General features: G+C 37.6%; 1 protein-coding gene across 18 annotated transcripts in view; it reads right to left on the bottom strand.

Moving 5' to 3' along the window:
* PLEKHA5 (pleckstrin homology domain containing A5) overlaps positions 1-24,828 on the bottom strand; it is a 251,562-nt gene that overhangs the window by 128,620 nt on the left and 98,114 nt on the right. The window contains exon 1 of one of the 18 annotated variants that reach the window (XM_030804995.1): positions 15,170-15,335. The exons of the other annotated variants lie outside the window; for them this stretch is intronic. The gene's annotated coding sequence lies outside the window, so the exon portion shown is untranslated. Of the gene's footprint in view, positions 1-15,169; positions 15,336-24,828 lie in introns of those variants that run through there. 18 annotated transcript variants of the gene reach the window in all.

A 24,828-nucleotide genomic window follows, 5' to 3' on the forward strand; every position in this document is an offset into this window, starting at 1 on the left:
GCCGAGGCGGGCGGATCACAAGGTCAGGAGATCGAGACCATCCTGGCTAACGGTGAAACCCCGTCTCTACTAAAAATACAAAAAAATTAGCTGGGCATGGCGGCGTGCGCCTGTAGTCCCAGCTGCTGGGGAGGCTGAGGCAGGAGAATGGCGTGAACCCGGGAGGCGGAGCGTGCAGTGAGCCAAGATCGTGCCACTGCACTCCAGCCTGGGTGACAGAGCGAGACTCCGCCTCAAAAAAAAAACAAACAAACAAAGATACAGCACTTGACACCCTGGGAGGGAGGTGGCTCACTGTTAGGTCCTGACCATTGTCCTTGGCACAACGGAGGAGTGACTGCTCAGGACCACAGGAAGGGCAGGGAAGGGAAGACAATGATTCTAGCCTTTTCTCAATTCTACCAAAGCTTGTCTCCTGTATAATTACAAATTCTATGTTTTCATCTTAGATCTGACATTCTTTTCTGCATTTCACAAGCTTTGTTTTGTTTTGTTTTTTTTGATGGGCCTCAAAATTCAGATCAAGAGAATCATCAGTTCTGCTATAACGCTTGCTGGAACTGTTTCAACATGATTTGTATGTTAAAGGAACAATTTGAGCATAACCCAACTTGGCACTTGCTTATGCATGATTTTATCTGTGAGAGACTCTAGATGGATGCAAAAAACTGCACCCAAGAAAACCCAGCCACATAGGAATACACAAAATGTATATCTGCACACACCTCAAACATGTACCAGCTACTTCAGTTCATTACCTGTTTTATGAAACACACCTATCCACATCTGATGATACAACTTTTTTTCTTTTCTTTTCTTTTCTTTTTTTTTTTTTGAGAGAGAGTTTTGCTCTGCTGCCCAGTCCAGGCTACGGTAAAGTGGCACAATATCAGAGCACTGCAACCTCTGCCTCCTGGGTTCAAATGATCCTCCTGCCTCAGCCTCCCAAGGTAGCTGGGATTACGAGCGTGTGTCACCATGCCTGGCTAATTTTTTCCATTTTTAGTAGAGATAGGGTTTTGCCATGTTGGCCAGGCTGGTCTTGAACTCCTGGCCTCAAGTGATCCACCAGCCTTGGCTTCCCAAAGTGCTGGGATTACAGGTGTCAGCCACCGCACCGGGCCTACAGCTTTCAACGCAATTTCAGATAACCTTCCTCCCAACACTTCCCAATAATTCACATGCTGAAACCCTTTCAACATCCAGACTTTCACAAGCAAACTGCGGGTCTTTTTCAAGGCCAAATGTCATATTTATTATGCTACCATTTTTATTCGGTTCCTATCTTTATTCCTATGTGTCACTAATGAAGTTTTTGAGTGGTGTGCTCCTAAATCCATTTTCCCCCCAAGCCCTGCGTTTTTTGTTTCCAGATTTTGCACGATGAGGTGATTTTTAGGGACACACATGCTATATTTTTGCAAAACATATTGCACTACTAAATCACAAACTAACATATCACTATCCTATTAAAAATGCATTAGAATTTTAACAGACACTGAAACAAGGTGTCACTTAAAAAATTCTTGCCAGATATTTTATGCTTAATAAAAACTGAAAGTAAAAAAAGTATTAAAAAATTGTATTTCTAGAAGAATCCTTATAAAAAGGATAAAATTCACGTCTTTATTTTTTTTTATTTAATTATCTTTATTTTTTGAGACGGAGTTTCACTCTTGTTGCCCAGGCTGGAGTGCAATGGCACGATCTCAGCTCACTGCAAGTTCCGCCTCCCAGGTTCAAGCGATTCTCCTGCCTCAGCCTTCCAAGTATTTGAGACTACAGGCATGCACCACCACGCCTAGCTAATTTTGTAGTTTTAGTAGAGAGGGGTTTCACCATGTTGGTCAGGCTGGTCTCAAACTCCTGTCCTCAGGTGATCCACCCGCCTTGGCCTCCCAAAGTGCTGGGATTACAGCTATGAGCCTCTGCGCCCGGCCAAATTCAGGTCTTGATATAAGACATACCTATGGTCACAGAACAAACTAATTCCCACCTTGTCTCTGTAGTCACTATGGCCTAGTAGGAAGTCCAAACTTTTCTAAATACAATGCCAGTGTTTACCCACTCTTACTTCCAGACGTTTAATGTATAGGTCTAGACAAGTGGTTCTCAATTGGGTGATTTTGCCTCCAGGGGAGCATTTGGCAATCCCTGGTAACATTTTGAATGTCATAACTGGGGAAATGTTACTGGTGTCTAGTGGGTAGAGGCCAGGGTGCTGCTAAACATTTTATAACGCAGAGCAGAGCCCTCCATGTCCAAATAAACCTCCAGAAACGTCAGCAGTGCTGAAAGTGGGAAGCCCTGCACTAGGCTATCATAACCCTTAAAATAACTGACTCCACTGAATAAGAAAAGCAGTATTTACTATTCGTGTTCCTGTATTTCTCTAAACACAACAGAGGTAGCAGAAGACAATGGCAGTTGAGAGCACAGTTTCTGAAATCAGACTACACAGGTTTGAATCCCAGCTCCTCCACTTAACAGCTAGGCGATCTTTGGCAACTTACTTTACCTCTCTGTGTCTCAACTGAATAAAGGCAGCTATGTCACAGGTTATTCCTTCATTTAGTCAACATATACATGTATATACACACAAATATTTTCATAAATATAAGATCTATATAGACATATATTTATATACAGTACTCCTCTCTTATCTGTGGTTTTGCTTTCTATGGTTTCAGTTACCCTCAGTCAACTGCCGTCCAAAAATACTAAACAGAAAATCCCAGAAATAAACAATTCATAAGTTTTAAATTGTAAGCTGTTCTGAGTAGTGTGATGAAATCTCTCTCCATCCTGCTCTATCCCATCTATGATGTGAATCATCCCTTTGTCCAGTGTCTCTAAACTGTCGATGCTACCTGCCCCGTTAGTTACTTAGTTCTCAGATTAACTGTTGAGGTATTGCAGTTTCTGTGTTCAAACAACCTTTACTTTACTTAATAATGACCCCACCCCACCCCCCAAAGTACAAGACGAGTGATGCTGGGGTGCTGTTACACTTTTATTAGTTACTGTAGTTAATCTTTTACTGGGCCTAATTTTTTAAAAAACAGAGATGGGTTCTTGCTGGGTTGCCCAGTCTGGCCTCAAACTCCTGGGCTCAAGTGATCTTCCTACTTTGGTTTCCCAAACTGCTGGGGTTACAGGAATGAGTCAGCATGCCTGTCCCACTGTGCCTAATTTATAAATTAAAATATATCATAAAGCAGTGAGAAAAACATAAAAAATCCTTGCCCTCATGGAACTTACTTTATAATGGAGCTGTAGAAAATAATAAGCACTTGATAAATGTTATTTACAATTATTATGAACTGCAGGACGTTCAGTATATGTCATCATTATATTAGTATTTGGTCAATTATTTAAATTAAAAGTTTAACTTCGTGCCTACCCATACAGTCACATGTCACTTAACTATGGTAATACATTTTGTTTGTTTGTTTCATCATACTCAACCCCAACTATGGTGATACATTCTAAAATATATTAGGTGATTTTAGTTGTGTGAACATCATAAAGTGTATATACACAAACCTAGTTGGTACTGCCTACTATAAAAATAGAAAATATATTTATATATAAACCTAGGCTATATAGTAGAGCTTGTTGCTCCTAGGATAAAACAGGTATGGCATGTTACTGTATTGAATACTATAGGCCACTGCAGTATAATGTTAAGTATTTGCGTATCTAAATATATCTAAACATAGAAAAGGTACATTAAAAAATATGATATTATGCCTGTAATCTCAGCACTTTGGGAGGCCAAGGAGGGTGGATCACTTGAGGCCAGGAGTTCGAGACCAGCCTGGACAACATGGCGAAACCCTGTCTCTACTAAAAATACAGAAATTAGCCAGGCATAGGGGCGCACGCCTGTAATCCCAGCTACTCTGGTGGCTGCGGCATGAGAATTGCTTGACCCCAAGAGGCAGAGGCTGCAGTGAGCTGAGATAGCGCCAAAGCACTCAAGTCTGGGCAAAAAAGTATGGTATTAAAGATTAAACACTGTATCCCTCAGGCCATAATGCAGTGATGTGAACACAACTCTCTGCAGCCTCAAACTCCCAAGTTCATGCAGCCCTCTTACCTCAGCCTCTCAAGTAGCTGGGATTAAAGGTGCACGCCACCACACCCACCTAATTTTTAAAATAGCTACTTGGGAGGCTGAAGCAGGAGGAATGTTTGAGCCCAGGAGTTTCAGGCTGCAGTGAGCTATGATTACCACTGCACTCCAGCCTGGGCAACAGAGCAAGACCTTGTCTCTCTCGCTCTCTGTTTTTTTTTAAATTAAATTTAAATTAAAAGTTAAACTTAGTGCCTACGAAGTTAATTTTTTTTTTAAAGCACTCTGTTATTCTAGAGTGTTCAGGGCTAAAGAAAACAGGTCATATTTACAAGCTCAACTTGATGATTATGCTCTACTAAAGTCAGCATAAAATGAACAAATGCCCCCACCCCTACCTTTTTTTTTTTTTTAAAAAAAAAGAAAAGATACCAAGGAATTGATAAAGAGCAACACAGATTGCTTGTGCTTGGTATTATGTTTTTTTCCTATTTATTACCAGAGTTTTAATCATTTACTATAATCAGAAGAGTAAATGAAAGGCCTGATACTTTAAAGTTTCTATGAAACTATTATTTCATTTAATAATAATTTGGTTGTGAAAGATTTTAAGGTGACTAAATCAATGTGTATATAAAATGGTATATATATATTTCCATCAAACTGTATAACACTAAAATGACATGTCTACTGGAGATAAAATAGAAATTCATTAGTCTACCTAATTCCTTTTCTAATCTTATGTATTTTATAAATCAAATAATGAATTACGTAGGTAACTACTGGAACACCTGGGCTATGCTGAACTTTTAAGCAGACATCTAGTTCTGAGTTTTCTGGAAGCTTAGATAAAAAGAGAAAGCTAAAGCACACAGCTCCTATAAACTACTGATGGAAGGAAGAGCAATTTACCAGGTTTAAATCAACTTTGAGTGACAGGTTTCTTTTACATAAATAACTAAAACTGCATGACAGCACTCTGAAAATCGGGGAAGCTGGTGTTTGTCTCCCTTTCCAGGGTAATTAAAGGAAGATACTTTTCATAGAGTCTACATTGCTATGGTTTTCCCTCCTCAGGAGACATACAAAGGAGGATGCCAATGGCATTCCTTAAAAAACATCATAACCATGCACACATTCTCTCATGAAAATAAACGCATAAAGTGCACATTTCAATATAAACACGAATAAAAATAGGCAATCAGAAAAAAAAACTTGTTTGTTAATATGGTGTTTCAAATTTCCAGTTTAAATAATAAAAGCCCATAAAAGTGAGGGGACTATTTCATTCTTAATGGAGAGTTACGTCAAATTATACAAGGAAAGAAACTATTCAATAGAATTAAGTACTAACTGACAAAAGAAATTTGGTATTAAAATTCCTGTTATCCAATAAGACCAAAACCATGTGGAACTTCATTGAATGCAAAAATCTTTTTTTATCTGATATCTATAGGTAAAATACCCTTATTAGGAGTGATTTAAAAATCAGAATTTGATTTTTATAGAAATGAATCCAGTACTAAATGTACTAGATTTTTTTTTTTTTTTTGGTCTTGCTCTGTCGCCCAGGCTGGACTGCAGTGGCGCAATCTTGGCTAAATGCAACGTCCGCCTCCCGCGTTCAAGCAGTTCCCCGTCTCAGCCTCCTGAGTAGCTGGGATTACAGGCGCCTGCCACCACGCCTGGCTAATTTTTATATTTTTAGTAGAGACGGGGTTTCACCATCATAGCCAGGCTGGTCTCGAACTCCTGACCTCGTGATCTACCCGCCTCGGCGTCCCAAAGTGCTGGGATTACAGGCGTGAGCCACCGTGCCCAGCCTTAAATGTAATAGATTTAAACATTTAAAAATTCAAGTAATGCTACATATATATAACAAAGCAGCAAGCCAGGTGCGGTGGCTCATGCCTGCAATCCCAGCACTTTGGGAGGCTGAGGCAGGTGGATCACGAGGTCAAGAGTTCGAGACTATCACGGCTAACACGGTGAAACCCGTCTGTACTAAAAATACAAAAAATTAGCCGGGTGTGGTGACAGGCGCCTGTAGTCCCAGCTACTCGGGAGGCTGAGGCAGGAGAATGGCGTGAACCTGGGAGACGGAGCTTGCAGTGAGCCAAGATCATGCCACTACACTCCAGCCTGGGCGACAGAGTGAGACTCTGTCAAAAAAAGAAAAAAAAAAAGGCAGTAAATGAGATATATTCTTTAAACCACATATGGAAAGGAACTATTCCTGATTTTAAAATAATACTTATGATTTCAAAGAGATGATGACTCAGGATTGCTTAATACTGCAGCACTGCCATCTTTATTGGGTTGCCCTATCCCTTTTAGTTAGGCATCCTCACAAGCCCAAGCTGGCTGCTGTATCACAAAGTAATACTCTGAACCACAAAGTCTAGAGTTAAAAGGAAGTTTTTTTGTTTTTGTTTTTTTATTTTTGACAAAGTCTCACTGTTGTTCCCCAGGCAGGAGTGCAATGGCGTGATCTCGGCTCACTGCAACCTTCCCCTCCCGGGTTCAAGCTATTCTCCTGCCTCAGCCTCCCAAGTAGCTGGGATTACAGGCGCCTGCCACCACGCCCGGCTAATTTTTGTATTTTTAGTAGAGATGGGGTTTCACTATGTTGGCCAGGCTGGTCTTGAACTCCTGACCTCAGCTGATCTGCCCTCTAAGTTTCCCGAAATCTCCCTGGCCATCTTTCTCAAGAATCTCACTAGACAGAGATACGAGATTCCATGTCCAATTCAACCAACGGCAAAATAAGTGGGACTACTATGGTGAGTGAGCTAACTCCAGTCAAAATTCACAACTTTGTCTGTGGCCGACCTAGAAGAAACTGAATAAAATGCAGTTATATTATAATAGCAAGGAAAAGTGGGAAGGAAGAGGCTATTAGTTAAGAAATATTCTGTTTTCTTAGACAAAGCAACTTACATATGGTCCAAAGAAAATATCTGCGCTAGCATATTCAAAAGTAGGTTTCTCTTGTTTTATATGGTAAAAGAGGAAAATGGTTTTACTAGTTTCTTGCTTCGGGAAGGTAAAAGGGTAATTTAACCTGAACTTCAGACCTTCAGAGATTTTGTTTCTACCTTCAGAAAAATGTTTTAATGTTTTGGCTACACAATGACTACCTTTCATAATGCAATTCTTCCTTGTGGGGGCATGTGTTTTTGGTGGTTTTTTTTTTTTTTTAATCTCTATTTCATGGGTAACTTCAGTGACAAAGCAGTTAAAATCCACTCTGCTTTTTAATCCAAAATCCACTCTGCTTTTTAAAAAGAATATTGAAATTGCTATTAACATATTGCCAATAACAGCCAATACTATTCTTCTGAGTGATACATTACAGTCAGGCAAAGCAAGCTTTATTATTCAGTGTTTCATACGTGTAACTATGGTAATATCGTTGAAAATGTATCTACTGTACAAAACGAGTAACATATATTTTAGAATCCCACAGAAGAGATTTCAGTTGTTTCTTATTAAACTCAGAGGTGAACCCATTTATATGGTTTGCTCTGAATCATGAGAAAGATTTAATTTAGTTTAAGAAAAATAGAATAGCATAGTGGTTTGGCAGCTGCCATTTGGCAATTCTTCTGCCAATCCTGGCAACAAAAGCCAGTATCATGACTTGGACTTTTATAAAGTCCCAACCCACAAAAGCTGCCACATATCCACAATAATGTTAGACTGGAGTGGGCAGAAGAGGTGTGGAAACTATGGAAGCTACTGTATTTCTCTATGAAGAAAACTATGCAGTAAAAAGCTCAAATGTGTGCTTTTAACTTGTGTTTTCAGTATGCTTCTAGTACACAAAACGAGTACTATAATTTTTAACCATAATTTACTAGATTCTCAAGTTGGCCTCAGTTTCATTACTCTATAGAAAAACAATTATACTCTCCAGCTTGTCTTAAAATTGAAGAGCTTTCATCAATAGAAATCACACAGTGTCTTGTAATTTTGCAACTCAAACAATCAAACCTTAATTAGGTTTAAAAAACATGTTTGTAGCAGCCATTTAGTTATTAAATCACTTCAGCCTATGCTAGTCAAGTAATTTAAAAATTATTATTAAATATAAAATTTCTTAATGTTTTACATAGATAACTATTTTAATTTATTTTCATTGTAATAAAAAGGAGAAAAATGTCCTGTTGAAATCTGGCTGCCACAAAGACTGTTTCTGCAATGTATTTTTAAACTGAAAATATGCTGGCACAGAAAATTGTGCCTACAATTAAAGGCAATGTTTTAAGAACAAAAGAAAAACATTAAAACTGCTCTGCCTTTCTTGAAATTGAATTGAGTCTTTTTTATGTGAAGAAATAACCACTGAGTTAGCAATCTCAAAGACTGTAATTTTTTTTGAGGGGTAAAATATGAAAAGTATATATTTCCTTTCCCCACATTCAGTTCTAAATGCCATTTGCCTTTAACTTAGAACTAACTGCTTCCAGACATCCTGCTCAAACCTCAATGTTTCATTTACCCACCATCTACAAATTCTCCTTGAGGTCTTAACCCTTTATTTTCTATTCTTTCTCCTCTCATCATTTAGAAAACGGATAATTTCCAATTTCTTGGGGGAAAAGAAGGGATTAATCAGGTGTGAAAACCTCACTCAACCTCACCTCCAGCAATAAATATTATGATCATCACCATAACAGCTACCCTTAAGCATTTCAGTGCTACTCACATATTCAGCTGTCACATAATGGCCTTGAGAATCCTCACAGAGCCCATTTGAGGTAGGTGTTATTATTTGTAGTTTATGAATACATAAAGTGAGGCTCATAGCATTTAGAAAGTTGCCAGAAGTCATACTCCAAGTAGGAGTGCCTCCAGGGCTTGAGCTGCTCTCCTTTTTAGATCCCAACCTTTCAACAGCTGCCCCTTTCTCCAACTCTTCCACAGCCAGTGAGACTTCTCAGTTCTGCCTTTCATCTTCTGTTCAACGACACTAGAACAGAATAAAGCCATACTTTCCTTAGAGGCCCTTTCCTTCTTTCACTGACAGCGGATGTGCCATGCACATGCTGCCTCTCTCACTGCTCCTCTTCCCTCCTCCTCTCATCTCACTGCCTACCAGCACCCCAGGATCATTTCTATCTGAAGCACAGTAATGAAAGCTTTCCCAATTCCAGGTTAATTTTAAACCCAATGCCTCTCATCCTTGGAAGCTTCACAATCATTTCCTACTCTGAGCTGTTCAGACAAAATTACCACCAAAACAGATTTAGAAATGTTACCTCACATTTCTACCATTACAGGTATCAAAGAATTTAAATACAAATAATAACAATTGTAAAGCATGTGTTGCACCCAACAGGAACTGAAAATCTTGCTTGACTCAGAGGAGATACTTAAACCCCAGTGAGAAAATATGAGTATGATGTAACACTGTAAGTACAAGGCTAAAACCATTATTATAGACATTAAGAACATTAAGGGGAAAAAAATTAAATGTTCAAAACATAAAGAGCTCACATACCAACTCACTTGTTTTAGGATTTGGTTTTTCACTGATAATTTCTAAGTTATCTTTCTTAAAAACTCTCTTAAATAAAACCAGCATACACATTAAGAATCTACAAAATGGGCTGGGTGCCGTGGCTCACGCCTGTAATTCTAGCACTTTGGGAGGCAGAGGCAGGTGGATCACCTGAGGTCAGGAGTTTGAGACCACTCTGGCCAAAATGGTGAAACCCTGTCTCTACTAAAAATACAAAAATTAGCCAGGTGCAGTGGCGCACATCTGTAGTCCCAGCTACTAGGGAGGCTGAGGCATGAGTATTGCTTGAACCCAGGACGCGGAGGCTGCAGTGAGCCAAGATTGTGCCACTGCACTCCAGCCTGGATGACAGAGTGAGACTCTGTCTCAAAAAAATAAAAAATAAAAAAAACAAAAAAAGGAATTTACAAAATGAACACCTTTTAACGAATTTAAAGCAATTTTGAAAGTAATGTAAGAATGATTCAATTAACACCATGCTAGTTAAAGACAAAATGTACCTATCACATCCATCCCGAGTATTACGGCACAGTTACATTTTAGATCACTTGATAAATTAAAAGCAAAAGTGCTTAACATAATTTAGATAATTCTTTCACCTGTAAGTAATTTGAATGAATCTGAACTTAACCATTTAAGAAAATGGGAAGGTTAACTGGTACTACATGGTTAAAACAGAACTATGATTCTTAAAATGTACACAATAATTTGCCAAAGTAATTTTCTGCCAAGTATTCAAGAATTAAGTGAGACTGACTGCTAATAACATCTCAGCCACTGTGCAGGCGCATATGGTTCCAAGACTCTCTTTTTTTAAAAAAATTGTTATTTATCTTTACAATTTATTTTTCTTTTCTTTCTTTTTTTTTTTTTTTAGATGGAATCTCACTGTATTACCCAGGCAGGCTGGAGTACAGTGGTGTGATTTTGGGCTCACTGCAACCTCTAACTCCTGGGTTCAAGTGATTCTCCTGCCTCAACCTCCCAAGTAGATGGGATTACAGGCACCACCACCATGCCCAGCTAATCTGTGTATTTTTAGTAGAGATGGGGTTTTACCATGTTGGCCAGGCTGGTCTTGAACTCCTAGCCTCAAGTGATCCGCCCGCCTCGGCTTCCCATAGTGCTGGGATTACAGGCATGAGCCATCACACCCAGTTATTTTTATAATTTATTTTTCAACTAAAAAATTAAGACAGTATGTATTTATCGTGTACAACATAAGACTCTCTTAACAGCATCTGAATCCACCTCATTGTAACAAGACTCTTCACTATGGAGTCTATCCTCCAAGCTGAGCTTCAACTTCTTTCTGTAGAATAGGAATCAAAACCAAAAAACCAAACCAGCAGCACAACAAAACCCCTACCTCTTTAAAAGGATAAAGTATCTGGTTACACACCAAGGCATATTAGCTGGATCTAATAGAGCCCTCACCACATAATACTGAACTTGAATGTGTTAGTAGAATCAGATTTCTTAAAAACAAGTAAATTATGTCACTTCCTTGCTTTAAATAATTGTTGGCTCTCTGCATCATCCTTAATGTGAAGTATAATGGCTTGCATACAACTATAATTTAATGAATAAGGAACACTGATAATGTGATCCAAGGTTAAAGTTTACGATTGAATGACAGACGGAAAAAGCACTTATAAAGCCACATAACAATAAAAATGCTCACAGGGTATATTTTAGGGGGTTAAAAGAATACTTACTCGAAAAGTTGCAGAGTCACTTGTATAAAAATATTGTGTCACAAAAGTCTTACTGACTTTTAAAATAAAACTGGGCAGAACCCTAACTCGGAAACATTTCAATAATCAGAAATATTCTCATCATTTAAAAGCAATAACATGGCATTCAAAAATATACATAGCCTGTAATCCCAGCACTTTGGGAAGCCCAAGTGAGAGGACTGCTTGAGGCCAAGAGTTTGAGGCTAGCCTGGGCAATAAAGAAAGGCCCTGTCTCTTAAAAAAAAAATAAAATAAAATAAAAAATAATAATAATGATATTAAAACTTAGCCAGGTGAGGTGGTGCATCCCTGTAGTTCCAATTACTCAGGAAGCTGAGGTGGGAGGATCCCTTAAGCTTAGGCGTTCAAGGCTGCAGTGAGCTATGATGGTGCCATTATGCTCCAGCCTGGGCAACAGCAAAACCCTGTCTTTTTAAAAAAAAAAAAAAAAACTCCCTAATGAATGCTAATTTGTAATATTTTATTGTAACATGCATTATATAGAAGTTTATTATACCTTTGGGAAGGAAACAAAAGGCAAATTAGAAAAAGTTGAAGTATCCACTCTTTTGCCTGTGGTCACACTCCACTTTAGAAAGTTAACCAAATTATAACCTATACATAAATTACCACACAATTTAAAGAGATCCAATTATTTTTATTGTAGATAAAACACACTCTTTCCAATAGAGTCAAACTGACAGAGTAACAGTTCAATTTAAAGGGGAAAAAAATTGCTAATCACTTATTCCTTATCGTGCAGTATTCATTTTCATATGCTGCATGAGTTTTAAACAATTTCTTCAAGAATAAAAAAGTAGCTGACTCATAAGCCAAATGATATTCCTGTGATACAAAAAGACTTTGTAAAAACGGTTGGCTTTCTTTCAAAATAGCTATCTTGTAGCATAACAAATACTTTTATTCATTCTATATGTGCTAGGCACTGGTGACACAGCCTTAATAATATTATAAATACAAATAAATAAACAAACATGAAAAGTCACATAACCATAAACAAAATACAAAGGGGAAACCGATTAGGGATTGATCTTGCTTAGAAAGGAAAAGAGCAGAGAAGGCATCATGGAAGTGGCTACCATTTGAACTGAGCCTGGTGGAGTCAGTGGGATTAGTCAGATGTGGCTGGAGTTCAGCACAGATTGAAGCTGGCTAGGGCACAAAGAAATGTGGTTGAAAATCTAGGCTTTGACTAACAATATGTTTATGTATATACAATGTGTTATATAAGTTTTGAAACAATGTATTTGCTCCCCTCCTAGGTTTTTACTTCAATTCCAAAATAATATATTTTTTAAAACTCTGAAAAGGCCCAAATAGTAATGCACTTTATGTGATGCACACAACACTTAATTTAGGTTCAGTTTAGTCAACAAATCATTATCCTCAAGCACTGAGAAATTTCTCACTTGCAGATGAGGCAGGAGTGGGACAGAAATCCAACCCCGAATAGCAGGGTAAGTAACCCAATTCCTACAGCAGTGACATTGTGAGCAGAGAGACATGGGGGGAAATCCAATGGCCACTACAGGACCCTGTGATGACAATATTTCACTCTGGAGACACATTTCCTTCCAGCAGAGTACAACACAGGGCATGCTATCAACAGGCTAGTTAACTAGCAGGTTTTAATCATCAGAGTGAAGATGGAATCTCTACAATGCAAAGATCAAGATATCCTCCCTCAGGTATTTAACTTGCTTTGCCAATTCATTTCTTCGTGTTGAAATTATTTATTAAGCATCCTATATGTACAAGGTTTTGTACTGTCTACCACAAGGAAACAAAAATATAGTTTAAGACTATAAGGGCCTTAAGAAATACTATTCCATCTGAGTTTACAAGGCTAAATTTCAAACAAAGAAGAGTAGCACAATTACACTTTTTTCAAGCAGTCTATAGCATTGGTGGAAAGCGTTCCTCAAATGATACCTTATTCACTGGAAAACAGACAAGTGCTCTGTTTTACTGCTTTATTCTTGAGTAAAACCTTTATGTTAATTTCAAGTTATCCCCACAGCTCTGCTCATTGCCCTCTTTTTTTTTTTTTGCCAGATTTAATTTCCTGTTCATACAAAAAAAAAGGTGAAATAGTTTCTCCTCACTTGAACTTTAGTAGCAACCCATGACCTATGATGTCATAACGTCTCAAAAACATCTTTGTTTAAAATGTATACTGAATATTCTAATTCATCGTCACCATAGTAACTTACTGATTAAGTTTAAAACACAGACTAAAGCCATGTTAAAACATTTTCAGTGGATTCAAGATAAATTTTAAAAGGGAATAGAAATATTCCTCTGTATAGTTAAATTGGGTAGAATCTTAGTTGGAATCTGAAAATTCTGCAACTTAAGGAAAAAATTGTGGATCTTAAATTAAGACTGTCGAGTCAAATAGAGCAAACTTGAAACCCTACTTCCATATTTCTATGCTTCTAAGTATTATACTGGGAGTCATAATACGAAGCAGTTAGTATTAATTCCTAAAACTTGTTACTCTTTTCACATTCACATATATAAAAAGCTCATTTAGATCACTTCAATATCTAACTATATTATTCACAAAAAATATGTACAGCAAATCATTCTTCAACTGCTTCAGAAAACTGAAGTGAAAACAGTTAACATATTTAGTAAGAATTTCCATATCATGTTTTCCTCATCTAGACATGAAAACTAGAGTAGCAAACAAACAAAAAACTAGAGTAGCACAATTATCAGAAAAAAACTATTCTTTTTTTTATTCTTTAAGAAAAAAACTTTGTTTGGAAATTCTTCTAAAAGACCTTGAAATCACAACACTGCTGCTGAAAATGCAAGAAAACAATTATGCCAGAAATGGCAAAATATAAGACTTTATAGGCTTTTGTTTGTACAATATAAATAGAATGAAATTACAATAATATCATTCATCCATATGAAACAGGGAAAAAGAATTTATAAGCAAAATAGCTATGTCTAGAAACAAAAGAAAAAGCTTACCCAACATAACCTACTTCTTAAACTAATGCTTTTAAAACAACAAAATCAATTTACATAGTACAATTCAAAGAAACATGAATTGATATTAATAATAATAAATCTTGCCTGGCCTCTACAATTAACAGAACTCTTAATTTCTTTAAAAAATTAAGAAACTTCTTAATTTCTTTAAATGCTAAATAAAATACAATCTGTAATATATAATCTCCTGCCATTATATTGCTCTTAAATTTTAAGTCAATAAAGATTCCTATTTTGAATCATATCACTGAAATGGCCCAAATAATTGAAGAATTAAAGACATAGCAGCTTCTATTAATAAGTTTAGACTAGTATTGATATACCTTAAAAAAATTATATAATGCATACTGTTAGTACCTCCACAGGAACATCTGAGGAATTATTCATCTAATTATCTTTGGAGGTCTAGGGGCAAATCAAGTATCTTCTCTAAGTTAAAAATAAGGAACAATAAGATTTTAAATAAAAATCTTTAGGTTTTAAAGCAATTTGTGACTACTATGTATTCATGTAGCCTAAAGTTAAGGAATAACTAAGAGGAAGACATTTCCAATGCTCAAATCTTAAAATGTTCAAGCATTTGAAAACCTAATGAATATACTTATATTTCTACAACAAAACAATACTTTGTTTATAAAAATATTTATAGTATGTAAATCCTTTGCACTAGGCATTGTGCCTGGCACCAAAGCTACAAAGATTATTTGCCATAGGATCATTAACTGAGGAAAAGGACTACTGTTCACTTAGCTATTAGCTATTTATTATTAATACATTAAAGTAACAAGAATTACTCACCAGCCTTCATCAAAATCAGTTCTTAAAAGGATGAATTCAATTATACGCAAAAAGGACACTGGAGTAAAAATAAGACTCAACTGCTTTGTCTTTAAGCTGTTCTCAATGAGCACTGTGGGGACGAAGCACTGAGGAAATACACTGTGGCTGTGAGGCTGGCCTGCCACTCTGGAAGTCTGACACCAGGCTGACGTCACATTCAAACATGTCACTGCAGCCGCAAACTAAGGCAGCTCCTCCAGGAAGAATCTGTTGTGATTATGCATGCCTTCCAGCCATAAGAGTAAAATATGATTTCAATTCCCTTAAAATTGGCATATAGCATAGGATGAAACACCAAGCTATATGGCTGCAAATAGTTACTGAAGAAAACGTTTACTGAGTATTAAAATAACCTTAGCTCTAAATAAAAGCAAATTTCTTGTTTAAACTGTAAGCACATCAACTAAAATGACTCTAAAAACAGTTTTTCCTGTTTTTTCCAAGATGATATATATTTGTTTCAAAAATTCAAGCAATAAAAGGTATATAAAAGGCTAAAATTGCCTGGAATTCCACCACCCAGAAATGATGATGATGGTTGCTCAGTTTTATTGATCACTTACTATGTTAAGCACTTTATAAATTCATGTGAGCCTCATAACCCAATAAGATAGATTCTATAGTAGTGATCTCCATTTTATTGAAGTAACTAAGGTACAAAGTAGTTAAGTAATTTGCCCACAGTCACAATGCTAATAAGTGATTAAATAGGATTCAAACCCAGGCAGAGTGCCTGCACTGCCCAGACATTTGATTACCAAGGTATACTAACGAGCAGAAAAGATAAGAGTTGTTAACATTGTGGTGAACATCATTTCAAACCAGAGTTTGTAACATAAACAAGTATTTATTCAACAGAAGGAAATAAAACTATACATGTTGTTTTGCAACATGCTTTCTTTCACTCAATAATGTGCTGTGGACAGGTTTCCATGTCAGCAATTACATTCCTAACTTTCCTTTTGTGATGACTGCTCAGATATCTTTGTGCTTTTCTGTGTTTAGCTATGTAGGATAATTCTCAGAAGTGGGATGGATAGGTCAAAACACGTGCATGTTTTCAACATTTACACACACTATCCTCCAAGAAGAGGTAACAATGTATATTTGTACCTCAGTGCATTAAATTTCTCCTTTCCCCACATCTCAGCTCATACTGAATACTGACAATGACTTTTCTTCTTTGCAAGAAAGCCATCGCACTGTTTTAATTGTGTGTGTGTATGTTTCAATTTAAAGTGAGGTTAAACCTTTCTTCATATGCCTATTCACACAGAAGGCAGTACAGCTTAAAGCTCAAAAGCACATCAGCTATGAAGTCAGATGACCGCAGTTCAAGCCCAGCTCCTTTTCTTAACAGTTTTCTGACCACAGGCAGGTTACTTAGTCTCCTCGTGATTCCATTTCCTTACTCAGAAAATATAATAATGTAATACTCATGAGATTTTCCTGATTATTGTATGAGAAAAACCACGTCAAGCAATTAGAACAGTGCTTACCACATTCTAAGTGTTTAATTAAATGTTGACTGACATTTAGTGGCTGACTGTATTTCTTCTACAGTTCATGCCCTTTACCCAAAATAGGGATTTTTAACAGTGTATGGGCAAACCATTTTACAAAACATATTGTACATACCTTGTTAGAATGCTACTGATATAAAAATTTTTAGATACCTCAATCTGAGTTGTCTTACAACTAAATCTAGCACGCAACATAACTGGTGCTAAAACAAATTCCTTTCATATGAAACTGCTGTAACAAAAATTAAAAATAGCATCTCAAGTTGAGAAAACAAAATTATTTCATCATGTAATTTGAAATATAGATAAGGAAGCCAACACAGTTTGCTATAACCAGAAGGGTTTGCATATGTTTTAGAGAAGTAGTGATTCATGATCTTTCTCACTTTTTTCAGTGAAGCCTTTGCTAGTTTCAAATATGTTCAAGTTTAAACTCCTCATACAATAAAAGAAAACAAATCCATTCTCAGAAACATGAAAAAGAAGTCAATGAAACAACTTTTCCACAGTTCTAAAAGCCAAGGACAGCCCCCTTTAAAAAACATAAATCAGAGAATCTAAAAGATAATAAAAAACATAAACCATAACCTATAAACACCATATGAAGATTAAAATATAGTAAGCTTACTATCCTTACCCCCAAATCAATTTGATCTTCTATTATATAATAAAGGCTTCACTGATCTCATCAGACAGCTGTAACAAAACACCTCTAAAAACTTACTGAGAAGGAATTTTGTATTATCCTGGCAGAGCTGGTTTAGGCGTATTCACTGTTGTATATGCTATAAAATCACCCCATTTGAAGGCAGACATTTTTGTAATAAAATTGCAGCACAATGTTTGCATAATCACACAGTGGCATGGTGGTTCTGCATATGGCTGCCAGGGGAAAAACAATATATCAAATCAGCAGGGATGTGTCAAGAGACTCTGGAAGCTTATGAGGGATACTAAGAAGCATCAAGTGAACCAAGGGTTTGGTTTATGAAGTTACCAGCACCCTGCACAGCTTCTCTAGAACCTGTGAGGGTCAGGCCCTTTAATACAGCCACCGTTTACAGAAGGACTGCCACAGGGAAAACACAGTTGTGAAGGGCGGCATAAGATAAGGTCCCTGCTCTCAAGGCCCTAACAGCCTGAAGTGACAGTTTAATAAGGAGAAAGAGCTGTAAACAGATCATTATAACACAACCTCATTTGTAGAGCACAGAAGAGGAAATGGCTAAATGCCTGGGGGAATCTGGAAAAGGCTTAACAAACTGACAGCTGACCTGACTATTTCAAGAGGCAACTTCAGTTAGAGGTAGCCGTAGTTATAAAAGCACAAATCTAAGATGTAATCTAAATTTTACATTTAAAAAGGATGCTCTGTTAAAGAGAAACTATTCATTTAAGGAAAAGAATAGGTTACAAATAGGGCAATTCTCACAAGTTCCTTGTAAAATTCTGCCCAGTTTCCCCAAATGTCACTGATGACAAGTTTAGCTTTCTCAATTCTGCCCAAACCATGTTTTGGGAAAAGAAGCTGAAGTAGACTGTGGATCAATGCTCCACTACTTCGCGAGAGCTAATAAACGTCTTTAAATCAAGGGGAATCCTAAATCTCAATAAATCCTGATTCTCTTTTCACGTTATCTCTATACTATAGGTCAGGAGCAATGCTTCATTAAAAAGGCACAGAAAAAATCCAGTGAGGGCCTCCAAAGTATTCTCCACAAAATAACATGTTTCAGCACATTCCTCAGCAATATTTGTGATAATGACTAAAGATCTAATTGTGATATTTGTAATTTTTCAGCCCTTATGTTACTTTACTTGTCAGTGCCATTTAAAACTTTGACCACTCTCTTCTTCAAAGTGCCAGCCTTGACCTTGACTTAACCTAGTTTCCCAGCATTCACTCTAGTAAACAGGTTTATGTTCAAACAACTAAATCCAGCATTGAGGTGTTTTGAATACCATAAATTGGTACCAATTTACTCATCACACATATTCAAAGTAGTTCTTTTAACGGGTAAGAAACAGATCTCCTACCAATCTCTTTTCCATACAGTACCTAACAGTGCTGTACAACATGATGCATGCAAATGTTTCATCAGTTGACTACTGATTTTTATTGCCTAGGTCATTTAATACAAATTGTTCAGATCAGAAAAATACTAGTAGGAGAAAAGCACAACTGCATATTAAAACCCAAGTTTAAACAGAGGCAAAAATTAAGGATAATGATAACCTCCTTTTCCCCCTTTTCCCAAATTTCCAAATTCATTTATTTTGGTATAGCACATACCATTTGTTCATGACTTAAGAAAAGAAAAACCAAAGTAACGCTAATTACAAAAGTAAATTTTAAAATAATTTGAAAATATAGTGTCTTTCTCTCCCTCGTATACTCATTATCTTCTGCTAAAAATTGGTAATCAAGTAAGGAGTAAATCAGCTTACTGAAATTAAACTCTCACACCTAATGATTACCTGAGGTAGGTTTCAAATATCCCATGAACTTACAGCACAGGTAACCACTATATAAACTGAAGTAGAGTATAAGAATAAACTCTATGCCACCAAGGAAGACAATTGATGTGGGTATGGGGCCAACAACTTCTAAACACAATGCTAGTCTAGTCATCCTCATTTGATACTGACATAATAGTTCAGATATTTTTCATCCACTACCCAAGAAATGTTCAAGGGTTGCTCCATGCTATCATCTTGGTTTTCTTTTAGAGGTGAAATTTCACTACATAGCAACTCTTAGAAAAAGTAACTGGAAGAGTTGAATGATTTAAGAATCAAATGAATCCATAAACACCTGCTTAGGAAGAGACCATTTATAACGAAAAAGCCCTTCATACACTAGAATCTTCCTCCTCAGAGAGTGACAACTTCTAAAATACATTTGCTTACTAATGGGATTCAGAACTATTTAATCTGAAAATATCATGTTCTCAAGTTATCAATGACAAGTTAGCCCTCTAAGGCCAGTTTAATAAGAGACTTAGACATTTTTTATTCTCATTTCTTCCAAATCCTTTCTAAATTCTTTCCACTTCTCGTACGAGATTAGTAGCCACAAGTTCCTCCTTCTGACCTCTGTCATAACTTGCATATCCCACTAATTTACATTATTCAGGTCCAGCTCAAATGTTTCCTTCTCAGAGAGATCTATCCCAATCTCCCTCACTCAGGTAGTTCCAGTACTACATATTAGGAACAATCAGCATAACCAACAAAATTTATAGACATGGGTACTTCCATCTCAAATAATCTGTTAATATAAACTATCTTGCACAATAGGTGGAAAGTGTGTACTCATGGAGACTGGACTAACATCTAATAAGTTCATTCATAGAGCCAAATACAAACCAAAATGAGAAATACAATCTAAAAAGCAGCAATTATTTGAGCAATAAAACTTAATCCTATTTATTCCCTGTGTCCTTGTTTTCATATGGCATCTCAGCTTCTGAGCTACAGGAGAAATGTGTGGTTATATTTATATCTCCTTTGGCATATTTAAACTCTATCTTTGGGTGCTTGAAGATAATTTTTCTCGATGGAAAAAAACAGATTGAGTGGTGATTCTTTTAATGGACTCTGGAATCTTTACATTTTCACCTTAATCACTACAGTTCTAGAAAAATTTCCAGTCAAAGAGTATATATGCAACAAATGTAGTATAAAAACTTAAATTTACTGATTTTACAATTAAATATACAGTAGAAATAAAAAATTAGGTTTGTAAAAATTTGTGCTTTATGTAAGATAATCTTCAAATTCTAGCATAATAAATTCTGATTCAAGAACACGTTGATGAATACGAAATCATAAATATGATGAATATAAAATTAACGACTCAAGCTTTATGAGTAAATATTTACATATACATATATAAATATATATACATATGTGTACATATATAAATATATATACATATGTGTACATATATAAATACATATACATATATGTGTACATATATAAATATATATACATATATATAAATTCAGTTGTAGTTTCCTTACCTAGGTCCTAAGTATAACCTTTTGGATGAATATACATTTTTAAACATTGACAAAAATTGCACATATTTATGTGAATGTACACTTGTGAATGGCAGTTTGTGACTTACACTCTAACTGTATATAAAATGATTTTCATTCTGAAGGAAATAAAATCTAACTCTTTTTCTACAGAGCTTGATTTACCAAAAAAATATCTATTATTCAAGTACTAACAGTCAATTCTACACTTGTACCATCTGCTTGGAAGATACATGGTATGTTTTTGATGCAGGAATAGAATTAAACATATGATAGTGTTACCAGTTTCATTATCATCAAAAAAATAGGCCTCAAAGAAACTCTTACAATGGTTGCTTTGTGTGTTAGCTTGATTTACTTATTAAGAAACTCCTGTTTACCCTTTTGTAGGGAAGGAAGAAAATACCCATGTTTTAAAAAAACCACAGTACAGGACAGACTCATGGAGACTCATGATTAAGACACAGCCTTAGGACCTAAAAGACAATTCTATCTCTACAACGGACTCAATGAAAGGTCCTGAAAAAGTAACTGACTTCGTAAGTTGTCCTTTACTCACCATGATATTGAGAGGTGACAGCGTGGTGGCAGCCCTCGCTCGCTCTCAGCACCTCCTTGGCCTCGGCGCCCACTCTGGCTGTGCCTGAGGAGCCCTTCAGCCTGCCGCTGCACTGTGGGAGCCCCTCTCTGGGCTGGCCGAGGCCGGAGCCAGCTCCCTCTGCTTGCGGGGAGGTGTGCAGGGAGAGGCGCGGGCAGGAACTGGGGTGTGCGTGGCGCTCACGGGCCAGCGCGAGTTCCGGGTGGGCGCAGGCTGGGCGGGCCCCGTACTCGTAGTGGCCGGCCAGCACCGCCAGCCTCGGGCAGTGAGGGGCTTAGGACCCATGCCAGCAGCTGCGGAGGGGACGCCGGGTCCTCCAGCACTGCCAGCCCACCCGCACCGTGCTCAAATTCTCACCGGGCCTCAGCTGCTTCCCCACCGGGCAGGGCTCGGGATCTGCAGCCCGCCATGCCCAAGCCTCCCCTCCGCCGTGGGTTCCTGCTCAGCCCAAGACTTCCTGCACCGTCCCTGCTCCGTGGCGCCCGGTCCCATCAACCGCCCAAGGGCTGAGGAGTGCAGGCGCATGGCGCGGGACTGGCAGGCAGGTCCACCTGCAGCCCCGGTGTGGGATCCACTAGGTGAAGCCAGCTGGGCTCCTGAGTCTAGTGGGGACTTGGGAGAAACTTTATGTCTAGCTAAGGGATTGTAAATACACCAATCAGCACTCTGTGTCTAGCTTAAGGTTTGTAAATGCACCAATCAGCACTCTGTATCTAGCTAATCTGGTGGCGACTTCAAGAACCCTTATGTCTAGCTAAAGGATTGTAAATACACCAATCAGCACTCTGTATCTAGCTAATCTGGTGGGCACTTGGAGAACCTTTATGTCTAGCTAAGGGATTGTAAATACACCAATCAGCACTCTTTGTCTAGCTCAAGGTTTAAAAACACACCAATCAGCACCCTGTGTCTAGCTCAAGGTTTGTAAATGCACCAATCAGTGCTCCGTGGGGACTTAGAGAACTTCTGTGCCTAGCTCAGGGATTGTAAATGCACCAATCAGCACCCTGTCAAAACGGACCAATCAGCTCTCTGTAAAACAGACCAATCAGCTCTCTATAAAATGGACCAATCAGCAGGATGTGGGTGGGTCCAGATAAGGGAATAAAAGCTGGCTGCCCAAGGCAGCAGTGGCAACCTGCTTGGGTCCCCTTAAACACTGTGGAAGCTTTGTTTTTTCGCTCTTTCCAATATATCTTGCTGCTGCTCACTCTTTGGGTAGGCACTGCCTTTATGAGCTGTAACACTCACTGTGAAGGTCTGCAGCTTCACTCCTGAGGCCAGCAAGACCACAAACCCACCGGAAGGAATGAACAACTCTAGACAGGAGGAACGAACAACTCCAGACGTGCCGCCTTAAGAGCTGTAACACTCACCGGGAAGGTCTGCAGCTTCACTCCTGAAGCCAGCGAGACCACGAGCTCACCAGAAGAAAGAAACTCCGAACACATCCGAACATCAGAAGGAACAAGCTCTGAAGACACCACCTTTAAGAACTGTAACACTCACGGCAAGCGTCCGCGGCTTCATTCTTGAAGTCAGTGACACCAAGAACCCACCAATTCCGGACACAATATTGCATAACAGACACAGTCATGTGGTCTCATGTCAACAACTCCAACCAAGACCATCTGCCTGCCAACATCAAGTTTTACTGGGGTATGGCTATTTTCCCCTAAAACCAAACAAAAAACAAACTAAATATTTCTCTGCTATGAATGACTTAAAAAACAAAAACAAGTTTTAACTTGCCACACTTCTACATTCATATTTCTGATACTGGAGGGCAGATTTCTTTGTCCATTTTTACACTGCATTTGTATAAATTCCTTTGTCAACAAGTTTTTTCTTTCCTTTTAAATGAAACCACTTATCCTTATTTTGGAAATTTATTGAAAATGTTACACTGCTGTCTAGTGTTAAAAAAAAATCACATAAATGGTTTGAGATCTGATTACTTGGGTAATAATAGATTTTTCATTTGTTTAGCAAATATTTAGAGTGTAATGCTTTTTCCATAAAATAAGCATTTTTTCTAGATCCTGTAGGAGAATTAAAAAATTAAAAAGAGAAAAAGAGAATGTCTAGGTGTGGGTGGGTAAGTGGAATAGATAAGTACAGAAGTAAAATACAAGTGAGAATATTAGATATGCTACTGCACAAATGGACTTTGGCTGCCTAGATCAGAATTCTGGATCAGGTCTTAGGAAAACTATTGTATGTCTCTGTGCCTCAGTTCTTCCTTCATCTCTAAAATGGGTTTAATAACATCTTCCTCATAATTGTTACGATGAAACAAATGAAAACAAAAGCCTTACAACAATAGTGTCTGACATATAATTAGAGCTTATTATGCAATAGCTATGGTTCTAAAAGACATGTAGATCAGAAAATAGAGAAAAATATAAATGGGCTTTGAGTTTTAATCCTATCAAGGACAGGTAGGATCTGGAGAGTAGAAAACAGGAAGTCATGATGCAAACATATTGGGGTAAAAATGAAACGGTTAGTTTGGCTTAGTTATAATGCAATGGCTTAGTACGGTATATGAAGAGCAGGACTGAAAGGTTGTATTAGACAAAGGGACCTGGTGTAACATAGTAGGCCACAAACAGCTACTAAAGAGACAAGGGTTATAATCAAAGGAGATTTATCAGCAGAGGACCATAAGTCACATGGAGGGTTGGTGAGGGTGTGGATTTATGAAAAATGCCCTTGAGAAAGCTGATTTTCCCATGAAGTAGTTTCACTTACTGTGATGCAGGGCTTATACTAAGGACCCACCACAATAATTAAAGCACTAAGCTGGGATCTTAGTGGGCTCCCATTGTCCAGAGGTGATGCAGTGAATGACTACAGAAATGAATGTGAAAGAAAATGAGACGTGATATGAACTTGAAAACAAGTTTGACTTAGCTTATATTACTGTTTAGATTTTGAATGAAACATTCTCTTATAAAGGTTTTTGCAAAACAGCTGCTACTGAACTCTAAACCTGGTTAACCTTCAACAACTGCGCTGCGGCAGAGATTGGTCATTGCTATCCACTGCCCATTCTTTTTTTCTTGCTCAGCTTTATTCAGGGAAGGAATGCACCCTGCGAAAGTACTACATTTCCTGGCTTCCCTTGCAACTAGGTACAGGCATGTTAATTAGGCATAGCCAATGAGGTGGGGGACCTCAGGAAATTAATTCATTTGCCCTTCTGATTTTTATACCTTCTGGATATAATGAGAGCCATTTCAGAGCATGAATTAATCTTGAGAAAATCACTCACATTCTAGGACAGTAAAGCGGGAAAATGGAAGGAACTCTGATTCCAACCCTAGAATACTTATCTCTGGGACTTCTTTACTTGAAAGAATAAACTACTCTGTGTTTAAACTACTCACAGAAGCTCTTCAGGTTAAACCAATTACTGGCATGGGGAACAGGATTAACTCTACAAGAATA

This window comes from Nomascus leucogenys, chromosome 23 (genome assembly GCF_006542625.1).
Source record: "Nomascus leucogenys isolate Asia chromosome 23, Asia_NLE_v1, whole genome shotgun sequence".
NCBI lineage: Eukaryota > Metazoa > Chordata > Mammalia > Primates > Hylobatidae > Nomascus > Nomascus leucogenys.